At 44.8% G+C, this 20637-nt stretch overlaps 1 long non-coding RNA gene across 1 annotated transcript; it reads right to left on the bottom strand.

The window, feature by feature from the left end:
* Positions 1–5647: 5647 nt before the first annotated feature.
* LOC144326054 (uncharacterized) lies at positions 5648–15582 on the bottom strand. Its single transcript, XR_013391208.1, has 2 exons — positions 14046–15582; positions 5648–6125 (listed from the first exon to the last, which is right to left on the bottom strand). It is a non-coding gene; the product is annotated as an uncharacterized LOC144326054 (long non-coding RNA).
* Positions 15583–20637: the final 5055 nt, after the last annotated feature.

Here is a 20637-nt window from a genome sequence, read left to right as displayed (position 1 = left end):
TCTTTTTGGGACTCCATAAGTGAGGTACAGAGCAGACAGAGCAGGAGGGAAGCCCTGCTGAGCTGCACAAGGGCAACCCTGAGGCTGGGAAGGAAGAGGCCACTTTCTGGACCAGTTGTGAGCAAGGGGCAGACAGGCAGGGGGCTGCTGAGGGCAGGCTGTGCTTGCTGCCCCACTCGTCCTGATGGACCAGCCTCCCAAGGCGCCAGGCCTGTCCTGGCCAGCTACTCAATGCGGACAGGAGAGTTTGGCTTCTGGGTTCCTGCCTGTCTCATTCTGGGCTGCTCTCTTTCTCCCCTCTCCCCACCACCACTGCCACCACCTCTGGGCTGCTTCCTCCATCCTGTCTGGGCCAACAGTCAACCTCTGAGGATGAAGACCCACACGGAAAAAGTGACAGAGGATGGGGGAAGCCCAGGCAGGGAAGCCAGAGTAGCCAAAGAGAGCCTTGTAGCGTCAGGCCAGGTTGTAGGGAAGTCTCTGGGAAGTCTCTCCTCCCTTCCCAGCGCTGCTAACAGGGCTTCTCCCTCGTCCTCTGCAGTTCCCCAAAATGGATATCAGCTCAGACAGCTCCCTGAGCCGAAGCGAATGACACCTTGACCTCAAGGAGGGACGTGGCAGACAGAGGAGGCAACCTGTAAAGAGCTGTTAACAGAAGTAGAAGATCAGTTAAAGTTGAAAAAGTTTGAAGATATCAGAGATTTACTAACAGATTGGTTTTAGTATTATCAGTTAAATGATGTTTTGAAACTTGATTAAAAAGATGGCTGTAGTACGGAGATATCAAAATTCAAAAAAGATCTGTTGGAAAATAATGTGAAATTACTATCTAAAATGTATAAATTGATTTTAGAATGGTATACTAAAGATGAAGAAGAAGTTAAATCTGTGATGATACACAGGGCAGGAGGTTTTGGTTATAATATAGTTTTCACAATGGGAAAAGTTATGGAAGGAAAATTTAAAATTTTACAGCTTGCTGTACGTTGAAGGAAAATTACATGAAAATGATGTATCATCGGGACCTGACACCCAGTAAACTAGCAAAAATTTACAGAACATGTTGAAATGTGTTGGAAACGAAAGAAGAAGGAAGGTACAGTTTATTACATGTGGTGGACATGTGGGATGGTAAAAGAATTCTGGGAAATGATATATAAAGAAATAAAAAAAAAGTTATGATAACTTTTGTTTAAAAAGCAGAAGCTTTTTTATTAGGAACAACAGGTGCCGAACTACCAAGAGATAAGTAAAGACTGTTTATGGATGCGGCAACAGCAGCACGGATGCTCCTAGCCCAGAGGTGGAAAGAAGACAAAGGACCAACCAGAGAAGTAGGGTAGACCAAATGGATGGAGTAGGCGGAAATGGCAAAGCACGGGAAAAAGGAATACTTGATATAGCAAACTTATCTTTTGGACTGCACAGTCCAGGGAAAGAGACACCACCGACAGAACAAGAACAGTTACTTGGAGCAGTTGGAGGTAAAGTGAAGTAACCCCATCATCATGGCTCTGCAGTTGGAGTTGTAATGGTTTTAACTCCCCTCGGAAGAGAAAAAGTGTTTTTCATATATTAAAAAAGGAACAATTGGACTTGATTTGTCTACAAGAAACACATGTAATGAGTTTACATAGGAAAATACTTATTAATAAGAGATTGGGACAAGAATTTATCTCATCTGATAAAGTTAAAAAAAGAGGAGTTGTGATATATGCAAAGGAGAGATTACTACCAAAATTAATCTTTAAAGATGAGCAAGGAAGATTTTTAGCAATTGAAATTCAAGTTCAAGGAGAGAAATTTTTGATTGTAGGAGTTTATGCACCGAATGAGGGGAAATCTGAATTTTTTAAGAAGTTGCATGAGACTTTACTGGATTACTTGGACTATAATTTAATTCTGATGGGGGATATGAACGGAGTAGTATCTACAAACATGGACAAGGCACAAAGACAGGTAGTCACCAAAGATGGTAGACTACCGAAAACCTTCTTTGAATTGACTGACAATATGGACTTGATTGACATTTGGAGAGCAAAGAACCCTCTGGGGAGAGAGGGAACCTTTTTTTCTGAAGCCAAGATGACATGGACTAGAATTGACCAAATATGGATAACTAGAGGAATGGCACCAAAGATAAAGAAAGTGGAAATCTGCCCAAAAACCTGCTCCGACCATAACGCTGTAAGGATGGAGATGAAGCAAATAACAACCGGTTCCTTCAGATGGAGGATGAATGACACCTTATTTAGAGATGAAGAAGTGTTTAAAAAGGCCCAAAAAACTCTGAGAGACTATTTTGAAATAAATATGAATACCAATGTTGAAAAAAGAATAATCTGGGACGCAAGCAAAGCTGTTATGAGAGGGTTTTTGATACAACAGAATGCAATAAAGAAGAGAAGTCAAAATGAGAAAAAAGATAAAATTTTGGAGAAAATAAAAGAAGGGGAGAAGAAATTGAGAGTAAAACCAAAGTCGCAGGAGATTTTGAGAGAAATAAAACTTTATCAAGTACAATACATGAAATTGATGAATCAGGAAATAGAATGGAAAATTAAACAAATGAGACAAAAGACATTTGAATCAGCGAATAAATGTGGGAAACTGCTGGCTTGGCAAATGAAAAAAAGACAAAGATTAAATACCATTACAAATTTAGAAGTGGAAGGAAAGAACATACATAATCCAATTGAGATTAGAAATTGCTTCCAGAGGTATTTTAAACAATTATATTCACAAGGGCCACAGAAAGAAATGGATATAGACCAATTTTTGAAGATAAATGGATTACAAAAAATCTCTCAAGAAAGTAAATTAATGTTGAATTATAAAATATCTGAACAGGAGGTTGAAGGTGCCATTCAAAACATGCAACTAGGCAAGTCTCCAGGACCGGATGGGCTGACTTCCAGATACTATAGATCTTTGAAGGAGTGGTTAGTGCAACCCTTGAAGGAAGTCTGCAATGAAATTTTGGAAGGGAGAAGGGCACCAGAGTCGTGGAAAGAGGCGTATATCACACTTATACCGAAAACAGAGACTGAAAAGACTCAACTTAAGAACTACCGCCCCATATCGTTACTAAATGTGGATTATAAAATTTTTGCTGACATTTTGGCCAAGAGATTGAAAAAAGTACTGATGGAAGAGATTCACAAGGACCAAGCGGGCTTCCTCCCGGGAAGACATCTGTCTGACAATTTGAGGAACATAATTGACATTCTGGAAAAGCTAGAAGTGAATATAAACACTAAAGCAGTTCTGATATTTGTGGACGCGGAGAAAGCCTTCGACAACATCTCTTGGAGTTTTATGAAAACAGGGGATGGGGGTAGGCCAAGGTTTTGAAAATGGTATAGGTGCAATATACTCTGAACAAAAGGCAAAATTAATTGTAAACAATGTGGTAACAGAAGAATTTAAGATAGAAAAAGGAACACGACAGGGGTGCCGAATTTCCCCATTGCTTTTTATTTCGGTCGTGGAGGTCCTGCTGAACATGATTAGAAGGGACCGGCTGGTTAAAGGTATACAGGTCGGAGCTAAACAGTATAAATTAAGAGCATTTGCAGATGACTTAGTATTGACGTTACAGGAGCCAGAATCTAGTACTAAAAGGGTTTTAGAACTAATTAATGAATTTGGTCAAGTGGCAGGATTTAAACTGAACAAGTTAAAAACTAAGGTTTTAGAGAAAAACTTAACATCAATTGAAAAAGAGGTTTCAGAATGAGACGGGATTGACCGTGGTTAAGAAAGCGAAATACCTGGGGATAAATATGACAGCTAAAAATGGGAATTTATTTAAAGATAACTATGAAAAATGCTGGATAGAAGTGAAAAAAGATTTAGAAATCTGGTCAAATTTAAAGCTTTCCTTGTTGGGCCGAATTGCAGCTATAAAAATGAATGTATTGCCTAGAATGTTGTTTTTGTTTCAAACGTTACAAATTGTGGACAAGATGGATTGTTTCAAGAAGTGGCAGAAAGATATTTCTAGATTTGTCTGGCAGGGCAAGAAGCCCAGAATAAAATTTAAAATACTAACTGATGTAAAGGAAAGGGGTGGATTTGCCCTGCCAGACTTTAAACTTTACTATGAATCAGCAGCATTCTGCTGGTTGAAAAATTGGCTACTACTTGAGAACACAGACATATTGGATTTAGAAGGGTTTAACAATGTTTTTGGATGGCATGCATATTTGTGCTACGACAAGGTTAAAGCACATAAATCATTTAAAAATCATATCGTCAGGAAAGCATTGTTTAATGTTTGGATAAGATACAAGGATTTATTGGAAAATAAAACCCCAAGGTGGTTGTCACCAATGGAAGCAAAAGCTCAGAAAAAGCTCAATATGGAGGCCAAATGGCCGAAATATTGGGAAATTTTGAAACAAGAAGGAGACAGACTGAAATTGCAGAGTTTTGAGAAACTAAAAAACAAAGTGCGACATTGGCTTTACTATTACCAGATAATGGAGGCATATAATTTGGACAAAAAAATTGGCTTCCAGGTGGAAAAATCAAAATTAGAAACAGAGCTGTTAGAACCTAAAACTAAGTTTTTGTCAAAGATGTATAACTTGCTGTTGAAATGGAACACTCAGGATGAAACGGTGAAATCTGCTATGATTAAATGGGCACAAGATGTTGGACACGACATTATGTTTGCTGACTGGGAACAGTTATGGACCACAGGTATTAAGTTTACGGCATGTAATGCCTTAAGAGAGAATATTATGAAAATGATTTACAGGTGGTACATGACCCCAGTCAAGCTTGTAAAAATTTATCATTTGCCCGATAATAAATGCTGGAAATGTAAAGAAAATGAAGGTACATTCTTTCACCTTTGGTGGACGTGCCCATGGGAAATGATTTATAACGAAATGAAAAAGGTATTTAAATATACCTTCCTGAAGAAACCAGAGGCCTTTCTCCTGGGCATTGTCGGCCAATTGGTGCCAAAGAAGGACAGAACTTTTTTTATGTACGCTACAAAAGCAGCAAGAATACTCATTGCAAAGTATTGGAAGACACAAGATCTACCCACTCTGGAAGAATGGCAGATGAAGGTGATGGACTATATGGGATTGGCAGAAATGACTGGCAGAATCCGAGACCAGGGAGAAGGGTCGGCGGAAGAAGATTGGAAGAAATTTAAAGACTATTTACAGAAATATTGCAAAATTAATGAATGTTAGAATGATGTCGGATAGAAATTAAGTGGTTTCCAGCTGTAATGCATTAAGAGAATATGGAAAAAAAGTTTAGAAATAGGTTTAAATTTATTGATAAGGATTTGCTGAATTAACAATTTGAATTGGAATACAAAAAATGGAGGTATGAGGAGGTCTGGGAAATAAGTTAATGGAAAATAAGTAATGATATTTTATGTGGGTTTTTTTTAAACTTTTTATTTTTGTATTTTTGTTATTTTTTATTTTTGATTTTTATTGTATTATTGAAAACTTTAATAAATATTCTTAAAAAAAAAAAAGGAAATGGCAAAGCTGGCCGGAAAGATCAGCACTCAGGAAGGTCCCACTCTGCCCTAGGCCTTGCTCCAGGTTTGTGATGCTGGTTGGCTGTGGGGTGGGCAGAGAGAAGCAGCAGAGAGAAGGTGATTTTTTTTGGGGGGGGGGCTGCAGGACCTCACCAGGAGGAAGGCCACTTGAGGGTGGAGCCAGAGAAAAGAACAAGACTCCCCCAGGCCCAAAGGACAGCAGAAAGGGGCCACATTTGCTGCTTTTCTGGTGTGCATGCGCCTATGTCTTGCTCTGGGGACCGCCCCCCCCCAAAAAAAGGTCCAGAGAGGGTCCGGGCTTGAGAGCGCTGGGGTAGAAAGCAAAGGGGAAATGGCTGGGTTCAACTCTCAGGGGTCAGCAGCCCAGCAGGAGGAGGAAGAAATGCCCAGGGAAGGCTGAAAAAATCTGGGGTTGGGGGGCTGCTTGAGTCACAGCAAGGCCACCCCCCTGGCGAGGAAGGGAAGGAAGGAATGGGACAGAGCAGCAGGGGCACCCCTTTGGATCCCCCCCATCTGGCTCAATGTGTGACAAGGTGGAGAACGCAGACGCCACAGGGTTGGGGGGGCTTTGGGGGGTGTCCCTTTCCGCCTGTTACAAGAAAAATCTGAGGGCTCCCTTGGACAAAAATAAAGCACCAACCAGAGCAGATTGAAGCAAATCAGCAGCCTGTAGGCCTGGTCTTTATTGAAGAAAGACTGTCGCGACAGGGTGCTCCCCTCACTCGCAGGTGAGAGGAAAGACCCAGAAAAATAGTGTGCAAGGTCTTATAAAAACTTTTGAAATTCCCCTCCTCTAGGTCAAGCCCACCCCCAGAAACATCATGCATACATCACAGAAAGGAGGGGTTGAGGGAGGAGTTGGTGGTAACCTGAGTGTCTTGTCACCTGGCTGGTTCCTCCTTTCCCCCCTCCCCATGAGTCACTTCCAGGAGACAAAGGGGAGTTGGCAGTTTCCTGCCCCCAGAGGGAAGATCTGATCATTGTCCTTTGTTTCAGTCCATGCTGAATCCACTCCCATATGCAAGTTCTTTGTGATTTTGATTGTCTTCTGTCTGGGATCAAATGGGCAGGGCTCCTGCAGATGTGCTGGGATGTGCTGAGATGGTGGAGGGATTATGGCTGACCAGGAATAAGTCACCCCCCTTTGTTAGTTCTTGTCATATGGAGTAAAATAAAAATGGAACAGTGCAAATCCGATGTATGGTTGATTTTCTATGAATTTATAACAGAAATGTGGCGTATGTAGTGTGTGAGTGTGTGTGTGTGTGAAGTTTGTACAAGCAGAATGATTGGGGTGGGGGGGTTCCTGCTACAGTTCCCCCCTTCGGAGATAAGATTGCAAAGGTGGCTACTTTGCAATCCTTTTCTCCGCACAATTTAAGGTGGTAAATATTAACCTGCTATTCTCCGTGTGTCCATGTGAACGTGAAAGGGACTTGGATGTCATGCTTCTTAAGGATATTTGCATAGAAATATAATGGTGTAACAGTGCACATAGTTAGACATAGGATATCATGTAAAATTAATATTTTGTTGCTCAGTTACTTGTGGCATTCTAGTACCTTGGAAGAGATATTTTCTCAATAGTGGCGTATGCTTTACATTTAGCAGGAAGGTCCACTAATGACTGAAAAATGCAGTTTGCTTTGTCCCCCGCCATTTTTGTGTTCTCAGGTGTCAAGGTAGCTCTTCTATGGTCTCACACCAGCATGGTGTCACAGCAGTGGCAATCCCTGGTGAATCCACTTAGGGCTTTCATATTAACCGTGTTGTCTGGCACTCACCACAGCTGGCACAGGTTTGGGCACGTCCTGAGGGAAATGTCTCCACCTTGGCCAGTCTATGGGATTTTTTATCATAGGCTGTGGTCTTGCACTCATGGGAAGTTGCTCACTTGCACTTAAAGGACCAAAAGCTAATTGCAGCCTGGATACACTTGCCCAATTCAAACTGAGTCCAATTTGAATTTATCTTGCCCCATGGTTCCCAACTTCTCAAACCAATCTGTTAAAACAAAACCATTCTTAGAGGGCATTTGTCCAAATAAGTCAATTTAACTCTATAAGGGATCATTCCTGCTAAACCAAAGCATATCCACCTTCATGTATCTTAGAAGCTTCTCCTTGGTAAAGCGAGTTTTAGCACATTTTTTTTAAAATGGGTAGGGAAAGTTGGCATAGCGCCAGGTGGAACAACGAAATATGGTTATAAATTTATCTAATTCTAAACATTGGACTACATAATAGCCTGGTCTCTTAAAAGGCATAAAATGTATGAGAATCCTCCACTGGGTTGTAAGGAATAAGACATTAAACATAAAAACAATTATACAGAAAAATAGCCCCAAAAATAGCCCCCCCCCTTTTAGAACGCATAAAATGTATGAGAATCTTCCACTGGGGTGTAAGGAATAAGACGTTAAACATAAAAACAATTACACACACAAATAGCCCCCCCCCTTGTGGAAATAACACACTGTCAGACACATTTCAACATTCCTACGTAATAACACATAATACAAAACAAACTAATTAAATATCAGTTGCATATCTTGAGATAATTGTGATCTTCTCAATCCTGGAGCGCAGTCTTTAAGGTTCAAAAATGAGAAAATGTCCTTGCAATTCAACTCCACCCCCCTTTGTCAGCCCCACTCCCCCGTCAGTCTATATCCTTTGAAAGAGATAGTTGTGGGCACTTTGAAACTTTGGTGTCTGTTGCTGCTGCAGCCGGTGGCTTTTTCATCATAGGTCTGTAGTAACACATCTGTAGAAGTGATATCCTGTAAGGGGCAGGGTTTTGGAGACTTAAAAGACAAGAGTTAGGAAAAGAAGGGGCAAAAGCCCCCTCCCCAAGAAAATCTCCTTGAGTTATCAGCTGCAAATAATAAAATCTTAGCATGTTAAGCATTTTACTCATTTTAATATTATTATCACATTTCCATATAATTACTGTTATTATCTGCTAAGTTCGTTTGCTTTCCTTCACTTTGGAGAGAAAGAGAACTGAAAAAAGATACAAGGTTAAAATAATAATGAAACACACACACACAATGACTTATGAGGAACGAAAAATAAATAAATGCTAAGACACACAATTTTAAGAAATCTGTAGTAACAATGAAAATAAAAGAGTGTTTCTTAATGTGACAACATCGGCTAGAATGTTAATAGCAAAATACTGGGAAATGACTTAATACCAAGAAAAATGAATGGCAATTTAAAATTGTGCAAGTACCTTGAACTAGCCAAAATGACAGAATTAATAAGAGATGCTCAGGCAAAGGTAAACAAGTACCATTTCACAAACAATGTTTGGTTATGCTTCGATTAACTTCATAGACATCATGGAAAAACAGATTAAATAAATGAAAACAGATTATTTGTAACTTAAAAGTGTCAAAGCCACAAAGAGATGGAAATTACTAATATAGCAGGGATTCAGACTTGTTTCACAGATCAGAAAGAAAGTTGCTGTGGGAGGAAAAAAGGGACAAACACTTTGTTATTGGGGTTCACATATCCTGTTAAAAGGGAAAATTATTTCATGTGAGAAGCCTGTCAGGAAATGCTGTTCCTAAAATGCACACAAACAAAGTCTGTGATTTAAATCCCATTGAGGGGGGGGGAATGCTTTGATATTTACCTGTGAAAAGAATTTTGGCATGTTAAGATTTGGAACCTGGAAAGCTCTTGACTTTTGATGGGCTAGTTTTGTTTTAAACCCTTTTGTCTTACGTAGCCCCTGGAGCAAAGACACATTAAGGGTGATTTCCCTCAATGGTTCTAAGTTTTTTCATAAGGAAATTTGGATAAGTTTCTCCCTGCAGGCAAGCTCTCAAAACCTCCTCTCTCCACCCTACAGTTCCCCCCTTTCCTCTCTCTCTTTCTCTCCTTTTTTTTTTTTGACTGATCTAGCCTCTGTGTATGTGCAGAGTTCATGTCTCAGCAAACCTTTTATACTATTGAAAATGTTGCATCCTTTGGCTAAATTACCATTTGAATAAGGGAAGGGAAGGGTATGGAGTAGATTTTAAAATTAGGGTTAGATTTTAAAACAAAAAGGAAAAACTCAGCAATTCAAGTATTCACCAAAGCTAGCAATTGTAGCCGAAGCAAAGGACTGCTTCCTTTATGTACAGGAAAGGGCTAATATCCCTCTGGCTATTCGCGGAACAATGCCACGCCCTTATATATGGGGGAAATGGCCAGAGAGTCAGAATTCATAGGATATTATTATTATTATTATTATTATTATTATTATTATTATTATTATTATTATTATTTTAAATATTCAGTCATTTCAGCCTCACCATTTGCAGACAAATTTTTACTTGACTATATGAATTCTACTTGACTATATGAATTTTTATGTGCTTAAACTTTGAATAGACTTTTAAGTTTGATTTTTTTTAAATAGTAGACAAAATGATAAATACTGTAATCACTCAAATGCCTGCTATCACCAGTTCTACTTCAAAAAATCATGGCTTTCACCTCTCACCTTTTAAAACCAAAGAGCAAAGCTCGGCTGAATTTCAACTCATCACCTCACCAGAATTTAAGAATTACCCTCCAATGCTTGCAGACACATGGCCTTCCACACAGCCACAAATTGGGAGAGTTGAAAGAGACCTTGGCGTCATCTAGTCCAACCCTCCAAAATATAGAGTTCACAGCAAGATTTCACAGCAGGATTTGTACTATCAAAGAGACATACACATTTAAGTACAGATTTACAACTGGGAAAGGAAACATCTATGCTCCTATCATGTACTAAGGAAGAGGAAAATAAAAGTACCCAACTTTACACAGAACCCTTTTGCAGATCTTGAGATAGTGTGAGTGAGTTTGCTTCCTTAGACCAGTGTTTCCCAAACGTTTTTGGGCAACGGCACACCTGTTTACCGGAAAAAAATCTCGCGGCACACCACCATTAAAGCCCCGCCCCCGTGACGTCATTCGGGGAGCCGGCGGCCCGGGCCTGAGCTGGAAGGAGAGGCGGTGCTTTTCGGCACAAGGCAATCGGCCTGGAATTGTTTCCCGCGCGCTGCGAAAGGGAACAGCTGCGGTCGCGCGAACCCTCCGGCGCTGGGAGGGGAAAGGGCGGAGTCGCAGAGCACCAGCTGGCCGAGCGGTTGCGCGCAGCGTTGCGCTTTTGGAGAGCGTGCGGCTGCTGCTAGGGGATCCGGGGACGTGAGCAGGCCTGGCCCGACCCGGGTTGAAGGAGGACAAGCCGGCAGCGCGCCAAGTGAGTTCGGTTGCGCACGACGGCCCCCGCTCCCCCCACCCCCGCCGGATCCTCGCCGCCGCCGCCTCTCGCCCGCCTCCCTCCCACGGCACACCACCCGATGTCTCACGGCACAGTAGTGTGCCGCGGAACACCGGTTGGGAAACACTGCCTTAGACTAAAGAATGCAAGTTCTTAGAGAAATTATCTTTAAAGGAAGATTGAAGTGAACATTTTTCCTAAGATAGGGAGAGGATCTCTTATAAAGCAAAGTTAATTCAATTGATATAACCACTCACAAATAATTAAAACAGCCATAGATTTGATTTAAAAGGAATACAAAAGTGAACAATTTTTCCTGAACTTGCAGGGGAATAGTAAGCCTAATCTATGCCCCCCCTTTCCTTTAAAGGAAGCTTACTCTGGAGTAAATTTACTTGGCACAGAAGTAAGAAGGAGAAGAAAAGGAAAAAAAAAAACCCTGAAAGAGACAGAATGAAACAAGGGGGGGCATTTTCTAATAAAAGAGTCCAGGAAGTCTTATAGAGACTGATATCTGGACTGGACTCATAGAATTTTGCTGGCCATGGAAGCCTCTACATTTAATAACAATTTTCTTAGAAAGAACACCATACTTTCATAGGCATGTGCTTAATGAAATACATACAAGGAGAAAGACTCTTTTGAGCCTCTCTCAAATAACAAACATTTACACACTTCATTCTGATTTTTGTCTTAAGATTGATAAGGCCCAACATGGCTTTCTTAGATTTAAAATTTTTGAAGCAAGCTTGCAATTTAAACTATGTGCATTTAAGAACAGTCTGTGGATGCCGAGGCCAATGTAAATACAAACCCTTGAAATATTTCTAAATCTTTGAGTACATCTCTTACTCATTTATTATTATTAATTTTAATAACTAAGATCTCTATAATGCGTGGGCTCTCAGGCTGGGCTGTTATTATATCTACTGCCTTCTGAGCACCATTAAGTTTACGGTTTCATGTTCTAGCTTTAGGTTATAGTTTAACAACACAAATTTGATGTTTTCAGCTCTCCCTAAGGGTTCACACCCTGATTTTGTTGAAGGATCCCTGAGGTGGCTGCTGTGCCCTGGGTTCCAGGTGGTGAGCCTAAGCCACCCACTAAAAGTTACAATGGTCTCGTACTTTGTACTTGAAAGACCATATTGCCCCTTTATTTTATTTTTTTCTCAACTGGAGATGCTGGAGGGGCATATTAGAATCCTCTCTGGGGCAAAAAGGCTTCATGGAAGCTTTGTTGCCAGGAGGATTCCAGCTAGGGTGTTTAGTGAGCTCCCATTCTCTCATATGTTATTATTTGGCTTTTTTTTCGTTAACGAAGTACACTAAAGACAGAAAGAGTGGAAACACACACACAAGGGAGGAGGGACAATGGGAAAGAAAGGGGGGACAGATAAAAGATCCTTTCAGTACTCAAAGTACCCTTGACTAACACAATTCCTACTTATCTATAAACCACGAATTAATTTCTGGAGATCTCAAACCTGAACCTGAAACTCAAAACCACGGGTCCCTCTGCCCGAAAACTCAAACCACGGGTCCCTCTGCCCGGAATTCCTTTACCTCAGCGCTGTTTACAAGACTAAACCCCCTCTACCACCCACAACAGCCTCCTGCCTAGCCTTTGAGACTAAGTTCGGAATCCCCTACTGAACGCCTGCGCAATGCAATGCCAGATCAGGGTCCGAGAAAATGAGGGCTTGGAAAGGAAACAAACGACCTTGCGTTCTCACGTACCCGGGTCATCCCTAACAAAGGTCACCGGGCAGGAGGGGCGGATTCGTTTGCATAATTAGCGGAAAGAAGGATAGAGAGAGAGAGAGAGCTTTGAGGGACGCCTCCAGACGACTCAGAGAGAGGGACATCAGAGAAAGACAGTAAAGAGCCACGCTTTCCCGGACTCAATTCCAAGACGGAAAACGGGGGAGAAAAGGGATAGAGAGATTAAGACGTTCCTGGACGACCCCGAGGGGGAACGTCGGAAAACAGTAAAGTACCACAATTTCCCCGGTCACGTACCGCGTAAGAAATTGGGGGGAGAGAAAGGGAAAGGTTTTGACGTTCCTGGACGACCCCGAGGGGGAACGTCAGACAGTAAAGTTCCGCAACCTCCCTGGCCACTTTCCGAAAGGGGAGAATCGGGGAGAAAAGAATAGAGCAAGAACGTTCCTGGCCGACCCCGAGGGGGAACGTCGGAAATGATAGAAGGAAAGTCTGGCTGTCGTGAGGACGTTACTTTCCCACCGCCCTCCCAATGTATTTACTTCAAACCATACTCACGTTCGAAGATGTCCCCCGCGGATCCCGGGATCCTTTCCCCTTAGCCGGCTTGACCTTTCCTTTGCTTCCCCTGGTTGGGCTTTTGGTGACGATTGATTACCACCCGCAAAGAGGAGGCAGGGAGAGGAAGAAGGATCCCTGGGCTAAGGTTGCCCAGTGGCGCCTGATCCCCTCTATCTCCCCTCTCACCTTTGCAGGAGAACCAAGTGTCCCTTCGTGGTCGCCAACTGTTACAGGAAAAATCTGAGGGCTCCCTTGGACAAAAATAAAGCACCAACCAGAGCAAATTGAAGCAAATCAGCAGCCTGTAGGCCTGGTCTTTATTGAAGAAAGACTGTCGCGACAGGGTGTTCCCCTCACTCGCAGGTGAGAGGAAAGACCCAGAAAAATAGTGTGCCAGGTCTTATAAAAACTTTTGAAATTCCCCTCCTCTAGGTCAAGCCCACCCCCAGAAACATCATGCATACATCACAGAAAGGAGGGGTTGAGGGAGGAGTTGGTGGTAACCTGAGTGTCTTGTCACCTGGCTGGTTCCTCCTTTCCCCCCTCCCCATGAGTCACTTCCAGGAGACAAAGGGGAGTTTGCAGTTTCCTGCCCCCTGAGGGAAGATCTGATCATTGTCCTTTGTTTCAGTCCATGCTGAATCCACTCCCATATGCAAGTTCTTTGTGATTTTGATTGTCTTCTGTCTGGGATCATCTGGGCAGGGCTCCTGCAGATGTGCTGGGATGTACTGAGATGGTGGAGGGATTATGGCTGACCAGGAATAAGTCACCCCCCTTTGTTAGTTCTTGTCATATGGAGTAAAATAAAAATGGAACAGTGCAAATCCGATGTATGGTTGATTTTCTATGAATTTATAACAGAAATGTGGCGTATGTAGTGTGTGAGTGTGTGTGTGTGTGAAGTTTGTACAAGCAGAATGATTGGGGTGGGGGGGTTCCTGCTACACGCCGAGCCTCCTTCTGCGGGAGACACTCTGCATAGGACACACCAACGCCACGGCCATGGGGGGGGGGCGTGTCAACCCCACTCCCCAAAAACCCCAGAAGGGAAAGGAGCAAAGCAGAGCTCCTCCTGCCCCCTCCCTTCCACTGTGGCCCCTCCATTTTTCTTTTCCAAGGACAGCAGGGACCGACTGCCAAATGAGGCCTCCTTCCCTTGGGGGCATCCGAGAGCAAACCTGCTGGCTTGGGTGGACCCCCCCCTTTTGGCCTGACACAGCTGTAGAGATGCCTCTGGGGCCTGGATGCCAGGGCAGAGCAAGGGGCAAGAGGCTTTGGGACGGGGCCTTTCCAATCTCTCTCTCCCCCTCCCTCCTTTCCTTCAGGAACAGTTGCCTGGGCTGTGGGGTCCCATGGCCTGCCCCCCATCCCCATGAGACAGGCCACCTTCAGCCTCTTCCTGCAGGGCTGTCCTCCGCAGAGTCCCCTCCGCTCTTCCCCCAAGGAGAGAACCTCCTTTCTCCCTTGCAAGGTGGGGGGCAGGAAGATGCCCACTTTCTGCTCCCCCCACATCGAGGAAGGAGCCTTTCGCTCTCTCCTTCGAGGGAGTTGTTTATGGGGGACTCATGCAGGGAGACGCAGCCCTAGCAGGGCGAGGGGCTCAGGTTAGGAGGGGTGCACAGGAGGGGGTCTGCTCCCCAAGGAAGGGAGACTCTCCTCCTCCGTGGGGACAGGAAGGCACCCCCTGCCCCCCCCCAGCCCTGTCAGGGATTCTGCAGGGGGTCCGTGGCACTTCCAAGGCAGGAGACACCTTGGGGAATGGCGGGGGCCAGGTCATGGTTCCGGCCTTCTCCCCACTGCTCCTGTGAGGCTTTTGAACCAAGGACTGCAGGGTGGGTCATTTGCAAAGGGGCACAGTGCGCAGACGCACGTGCAGAGAGCCCATCTCCCACAGAGCCACACCTCTGGTCTCACCTGCCAAGGGCCAAAGTGGGGAACTTTGGCGTCCAGGCTGACCCCGGCCCACCGGACGGACATCAGGGTGGTTTCCAAAAGGGCATGCCCGCCTCCCCCAAGCACCCCCTGTGCTCCTCCACCTGGCCACCTTTGTTCCTGGGATTGGGCTCCCCCTGGGGGTCAGAATCGGACCTGGGCTTGCTGCAGTCTGCACCCTGATGGAGCCCCTCTCTGCCCCTGGCACGCCTCGGGTGTCCAATGCCGCCGAGAGACAGACCAGGCAGGAGCAGGCTATAGGATGGTGCAGGGCTTCTTATCCTTGAAGGGGTTCTCAGAGGCTGGGACGCCCACCAGCAGAGGGTCGTTCCTGGCCTGCTGCTCGCAGTAATTCATGAGCTCCGAGGAGGCTTTGGAGACCTGAGTGGGGAAGAAGGAGAGAGAGGAATGAGAGCAGCAGCAGCAGGATCAGGTCCCCCTCTCAGCCTGTGCAGATGTGCCAGGGGAAGTCCGCAGGTGGGATTCTAGCACAAGAGAGACACCCTGCCTACCGGGCACAGAAAAGCGTTGCTGCCTCTGACTTTGGAGGCAGAGCCCCCCCCCCCCGGCTAGTAGGAAAGGGGCTGGCAATGGGGTGGGGGGGGGAAGGATGCTTCAGATACCGAAATACGAAGCACCTCACCATCATGTTAAAAACAATACAGCGTTACACATTAAAAACTTCCCTGAACAGGGCTGCCTTAAGATGTCTTCTGAATGTCAGGTAATTATTTATCTCTTTGACATCTGATGGGAGGGCGTTCCACAGGGCGGGCGCCACTACCGAGAAGGCCCTCTGCCTGGTTCCCTGTAACTTCTCGCAATGAGGGAACCGCCAGAAGGCCCTCGGCGCTGGACCTCAGTGTCCGGGCAGAACGATTGGGGTGGAGACGCTCCTTCAGGTATACAGGACCGAGGCCGTTTAGGGCTTTAAAGGTCAGCACCAACACTTTGAATCGTGCTCGGAAACGTACTGGAGCCAATGCAGATCTCTCAGAACCGGTGTTATGTGGTCCCGGCAACCACTCCCAGTCACCAGTCTAGCTGCCGCATTCTGGATTAATTGCAGTTTCCGGGTCACCTTCAAAGGTAGCCCCGCGGAGAGCGCGTTGCAGTAGTCCAAGCGTGAGATAACCAGAGCATGCACCACTCTGGCGAGACAGTTCGCGGGCAGGTAGGGTCTTAACCTGTGTACCAGGTGGAGCTGGTTGACAGCTGCCCTGGACACAGAGTTAACCTGCGCCTCCATGGACAGCTGTGAGTCCAAAATGACTCCCAGGCTGCGCACCTGGTCCTTCAGGGGCACAGTTACTCCATTCAAGACCAGGGAATCCCCCACACCAACCCGCTGCCTGTCCCCCAAAAACAGTACTTCTGTCTTGTCAGGATTCAACCTCAATCTGTTAGCCGCCATCCATCCTCCAACCGCCTCCAGACACTCACACAGGACCGTCACCGCCTTCACTGGTTCTGATTTGAAAGAAAGGTAGAGCTGGGTATCATCTGCATACTGATGAACACCCAGCCCAAACCCCCTGATGATCTCTCCCAGCGGCTTCATATAGATATTAAAAAGCATGGGGGAGAGGACAGAACCCTGAGGCACCCAAGTGAGCACCCAGGGGTCTGAACACTCATCCCCCACCACCACTTTCTGGACACGGCCCAGGAGGAAGGAGCAGAACCACTGTATGACAGTGCCCCCAGCTCCCAAACCCTCTAGACGGTCCACAAGGATGTTATGGTCGATGGTGTCAAAGGCCGCTGAGAGATCCAGCAGAACTAGGAAACAGCTCTCACCTTTATCCCTAGCCTGCCAGAGATCATCGACCAGCGCGACCAAGGCAGTTTCAGTCCCATGGTGAGGCCTGAATCCCGATTGGAAGGGATCCAAATGGTCCGTTTCCTCCAGGCGTGCCTGGAGTTGTTCAGCAACCACCCGCTCAATCACCTTGCCCAAGAATGGCAGATTTGAGACTGGGCGATAGTTGGCCAAATTGGCCAGGTCTAAAGATTTTTTTTAAGAAGCGGTTTAATGACCGCCTCTTTCAGCGGGTCTGGGAAGGCTGCCTCACAGAGGGAAGCATTCACCACCCCGCAGAGCCCATCGCCCAGCCCTTCCCGGCTCGCTTTTATCAGCCAGGATGGGCAAGGATCAAGGAGACAGGTGGTCGGTTTCACTTGTCCAAGCAGCCTGTCCACATCCTCGGAGGTAACAGATTGGAATTGATCCCATGTAACAGGACCAGACAGAACTCTAGCACTCTCCCACCCTGGCCCTGCTCCCACGGTGGAGTCTACCTCCTTCTGAATCTGAGCGACTTTATCTGCAAAAAACTTTGCAAAAGCATTGCAGGAGATCTTGGGGTCCCTACCAGGCCCCGGTGGTACAGGTGGTTCTGCTAGATTGCGAACCACCTGAAAAAGTCTCCTGCTGCTGTTTTCTGCAGATGCAATGGAGACGGCGAAGAAGGCCCTCTTCACTGACGCCATTGCCACTTGGTAGGCTCGACGTTGAGCTCTAGCCCGTGTCCGGTCAGATTCAGAATGAGTTTTCCGCCACCGGCACTCTAGCCGTCTCAACGATTGTTTCATCACCCTCAGCTCCGGGGAAAACCATGGGGCTGTCCGGGCTCCATGCAATCGGAGAGGGCGCTTCGGAGCCAGACAGTCAATAGCCCTGGATAACTCCGCATTCCAGCGGGCCACCAGGGAATCAGCTGAAAGGCCATCAACTTGGGATAAAGCATCCCCTACCACTCTCTGGAAGCCAATTGGATCCATTAAGTGGCGGGGGCGGACCATCCGAATCGGTCCCACCTCCCTGCAGAGGGGAAGGGTTGTGGAGAAGTCCAGTTGCACCAGGAAGTGATCTGACCATGGAACTTCTTTTGTTTCGCTTTTAGTTAGTGTCAGATCACCAACATCCATAGAGGTGAACACCAAGTCTAAGGCATGTCCGCGGCTATGGGTTGGGCCAAACTTATTCAGGGACAGCCCCATGGAGGCCATGCTTTCCACGAAGTCTCGAGCGGCCCCTTGTAAGATCACAAAGAACTTGCATATGGGAGTGGATTCAGCATGGACTGGAACAAAGGACAATGATCAGATCTTCCCTCAGGGGGCAGGAAACTGCGACTACCTTTTGTCATCAGAAAATGACTCATGGGGAGGGGGAAAGGAGGAACCAGCCAGGTGACAGGACACAGGTTACCACCACAACTCCTCCCTCAACCCCTCCTTTCTGTGATGTATGTATGATGTTTCTGGGGGTGGGCTTGAGCTACAGGAGGGGAATTTCAAAAGTTTTTATAAGACCTTGCACACCATTTTTCTTGGTCTTTCCTCTCTCTTGCAAGTGAGGGGAACACCCTGTTGCAACGGTTCAATAAAGGCCAAGCCTACAGGCTGCTGATTTGCTCCAATTTACTCTGATTGCTGTCTTTACTTTTTGTCCAAGGGAGCCCTCGGATTTTTCTGGTAACAGTTTGGCGACCACGAAGGGACACTTGGTTCTCCTGTGAAGGTGAGGAGGGAGATAGAGGGGATCGGGCGCCACTGGGCAATCTTAGCCCAGGGATCCTTCTTCCTCTCCCTGGGGGGTGGGGTGGGGGTTTCCTGCTACATTGAAAACACTGATGTGTTGGATTTGGAAGGTTTCAACAATGTATTTGGTTGGCATGCATATCTGTGGTATGACAAGGTTAAAGCACACCAAAGCGTTTAAAAACCATATTGTCAGAAAAGCACTGTTCGCTTGATCAATAAATTGGCTCAGGGACGCAAGACGTTGCAGTACCTGTGCATGTGCAGAGTGCTTGCGAAGAGAAGGGAGGGTTTTGGGGCTCCCTGGGCACGGCTTTTAGGCATTGCTCAGTCAAAGAAATGCACATGGTGGAGAATTAAATATTTATTGTCACATTAAACACTCGCAGTCACTGCTCCAGCTCCAGATACCTACGCCACTGTGATAGGAATTTTATGGTCTTAGATATATGGTAATGTTCATAAGTGTACCAACCAAGCACATACATAGATCAGCACAGGAAGACCAACCTGGAACCATTTTGATTCCTAAACTGACCAACTGTTTTCTCTGCAAGGTCAAACTTAAAAAGCCTCCCATTGTCTTTTCCTTCACAAATCCTGTCTTATGGGTTGTTGTTTTTTATAATAATAATATTTTATTAAATTTTACCAATAAAGAAATTCCAGAACAACAAACAGAGAACAATAAAAACACATGAAAAATATAAAACACAACAATACAAAATTACACAATACAAAAATACAAACATTTAACCTAACAGGGGAAAAAGAAAAAGAAAACAGAAAACACAAGCGCCCAAAAAAGAAAAACACAAATCCCTCTTTTTTAATTTCTCATCTTTGATTAACTTATTTTCCTGACTTCCTCATGCCTCCCTTTTTTGTATCCCTTTTTGAAAATTGGTTCAGCAAATTCATATCCTATTACTTTATCCTTAATTGTTTTTCCTCCCAAATTATAATTTCAAATTTTTATCTGTCATCAATCCAGTCTTACATTATATCTTGTTGCTAGAACCCCTTCATTTCATTTCAATGTCATCAGCATTCATACATTTTACAATGTTTCTGTAAATAAATTTTAAATTTCCTCCAATCTTCTTCCACCGACTCTTCTCCCTGATCTCGGATTCTGCCAGTCATTTCTGCCATTTCCATATAGTCGATTACTTGCATCTGCCATTCTTCCAGAGTGGGTAAGTCTTGTGTCTTCCAATGCTTTGCGATGAGTATTCTTGCTGCTGCTGTAGCATACATAAAGAAAGTTCTATCCTTCTTTGACACCAATTGGCCAACTATGCCCAGGAGAAAGGCCTCTGGTTTCTTCAGGAAAGTGTATTTAAATACCTTTTTCATTTCATTATAAATCATCTCCCAGAAAGCCTTAATCCTTGGGCACGCCCACCAAAGGTGAAAGAATGTACCTTCAGTTTCTTTACATTTCCAACATTTATTATCGGGCAAATGGTAAATTTTTGCAAGCTTGACTGGGGTCATGTACCACCTGTACATCATTTTCATAATATTCTCTCTTAGGGCATTACATGCCGTAAATTTAATCCCAGTGGTCCACAACTGCTCCCAGTCAGCAAACATAATATTGTGTCCTATATCTTGTGCCCATTTAATCATAGCAGATTTTACCGTTTCATCCTGAGTATTCCATTTCAACAGCAAATTGTACATTCTTGATACTATCTTATCATTGGGTTCTAACAATTCTGTTTCTAATTTTGATTTTTCCACCTGGAAACCAATGTTTTTATCTAGGTTATAAACCTCTCTTATTTGAAAGTAATGTAACCAGTCTCGCACCTTCCCTTTAAGCTTCTCATAACTCTGCAATTTCAACGTGTCACCTTCCTGTTCTAAGATTTCCCAATATTTTGGCCATTTGGCCTCCATATTAAGTTTTTTCATAGCTTTCGCTTCCATAGGTGATAACCACCTTGGGGTTTCACTCTCCAGAAAGTCTTTATATCTTATCCAAACATTGAACAGTGCTTTCCTGACAATATGGTTTTTAAATGCCTTATGTGCTTTAACCTTGCCATACCACA

Source organism: Podarcis muralis, chromosome 18 (genome assembly GCF_964188315.1).
Source record: "Podarcis muralis chromosome 18, rPodMur119.hap1.1, whole genome shotgun sequence".
NCBI lineage: Eukaryota > Metazoa > Chordata > Lepidosauria > Squamata > Lacertidae > Podarcis > Podarcis muralis.
This window is presented reverse-complemented; position numbering and strand designations above follow the sequence as displayed.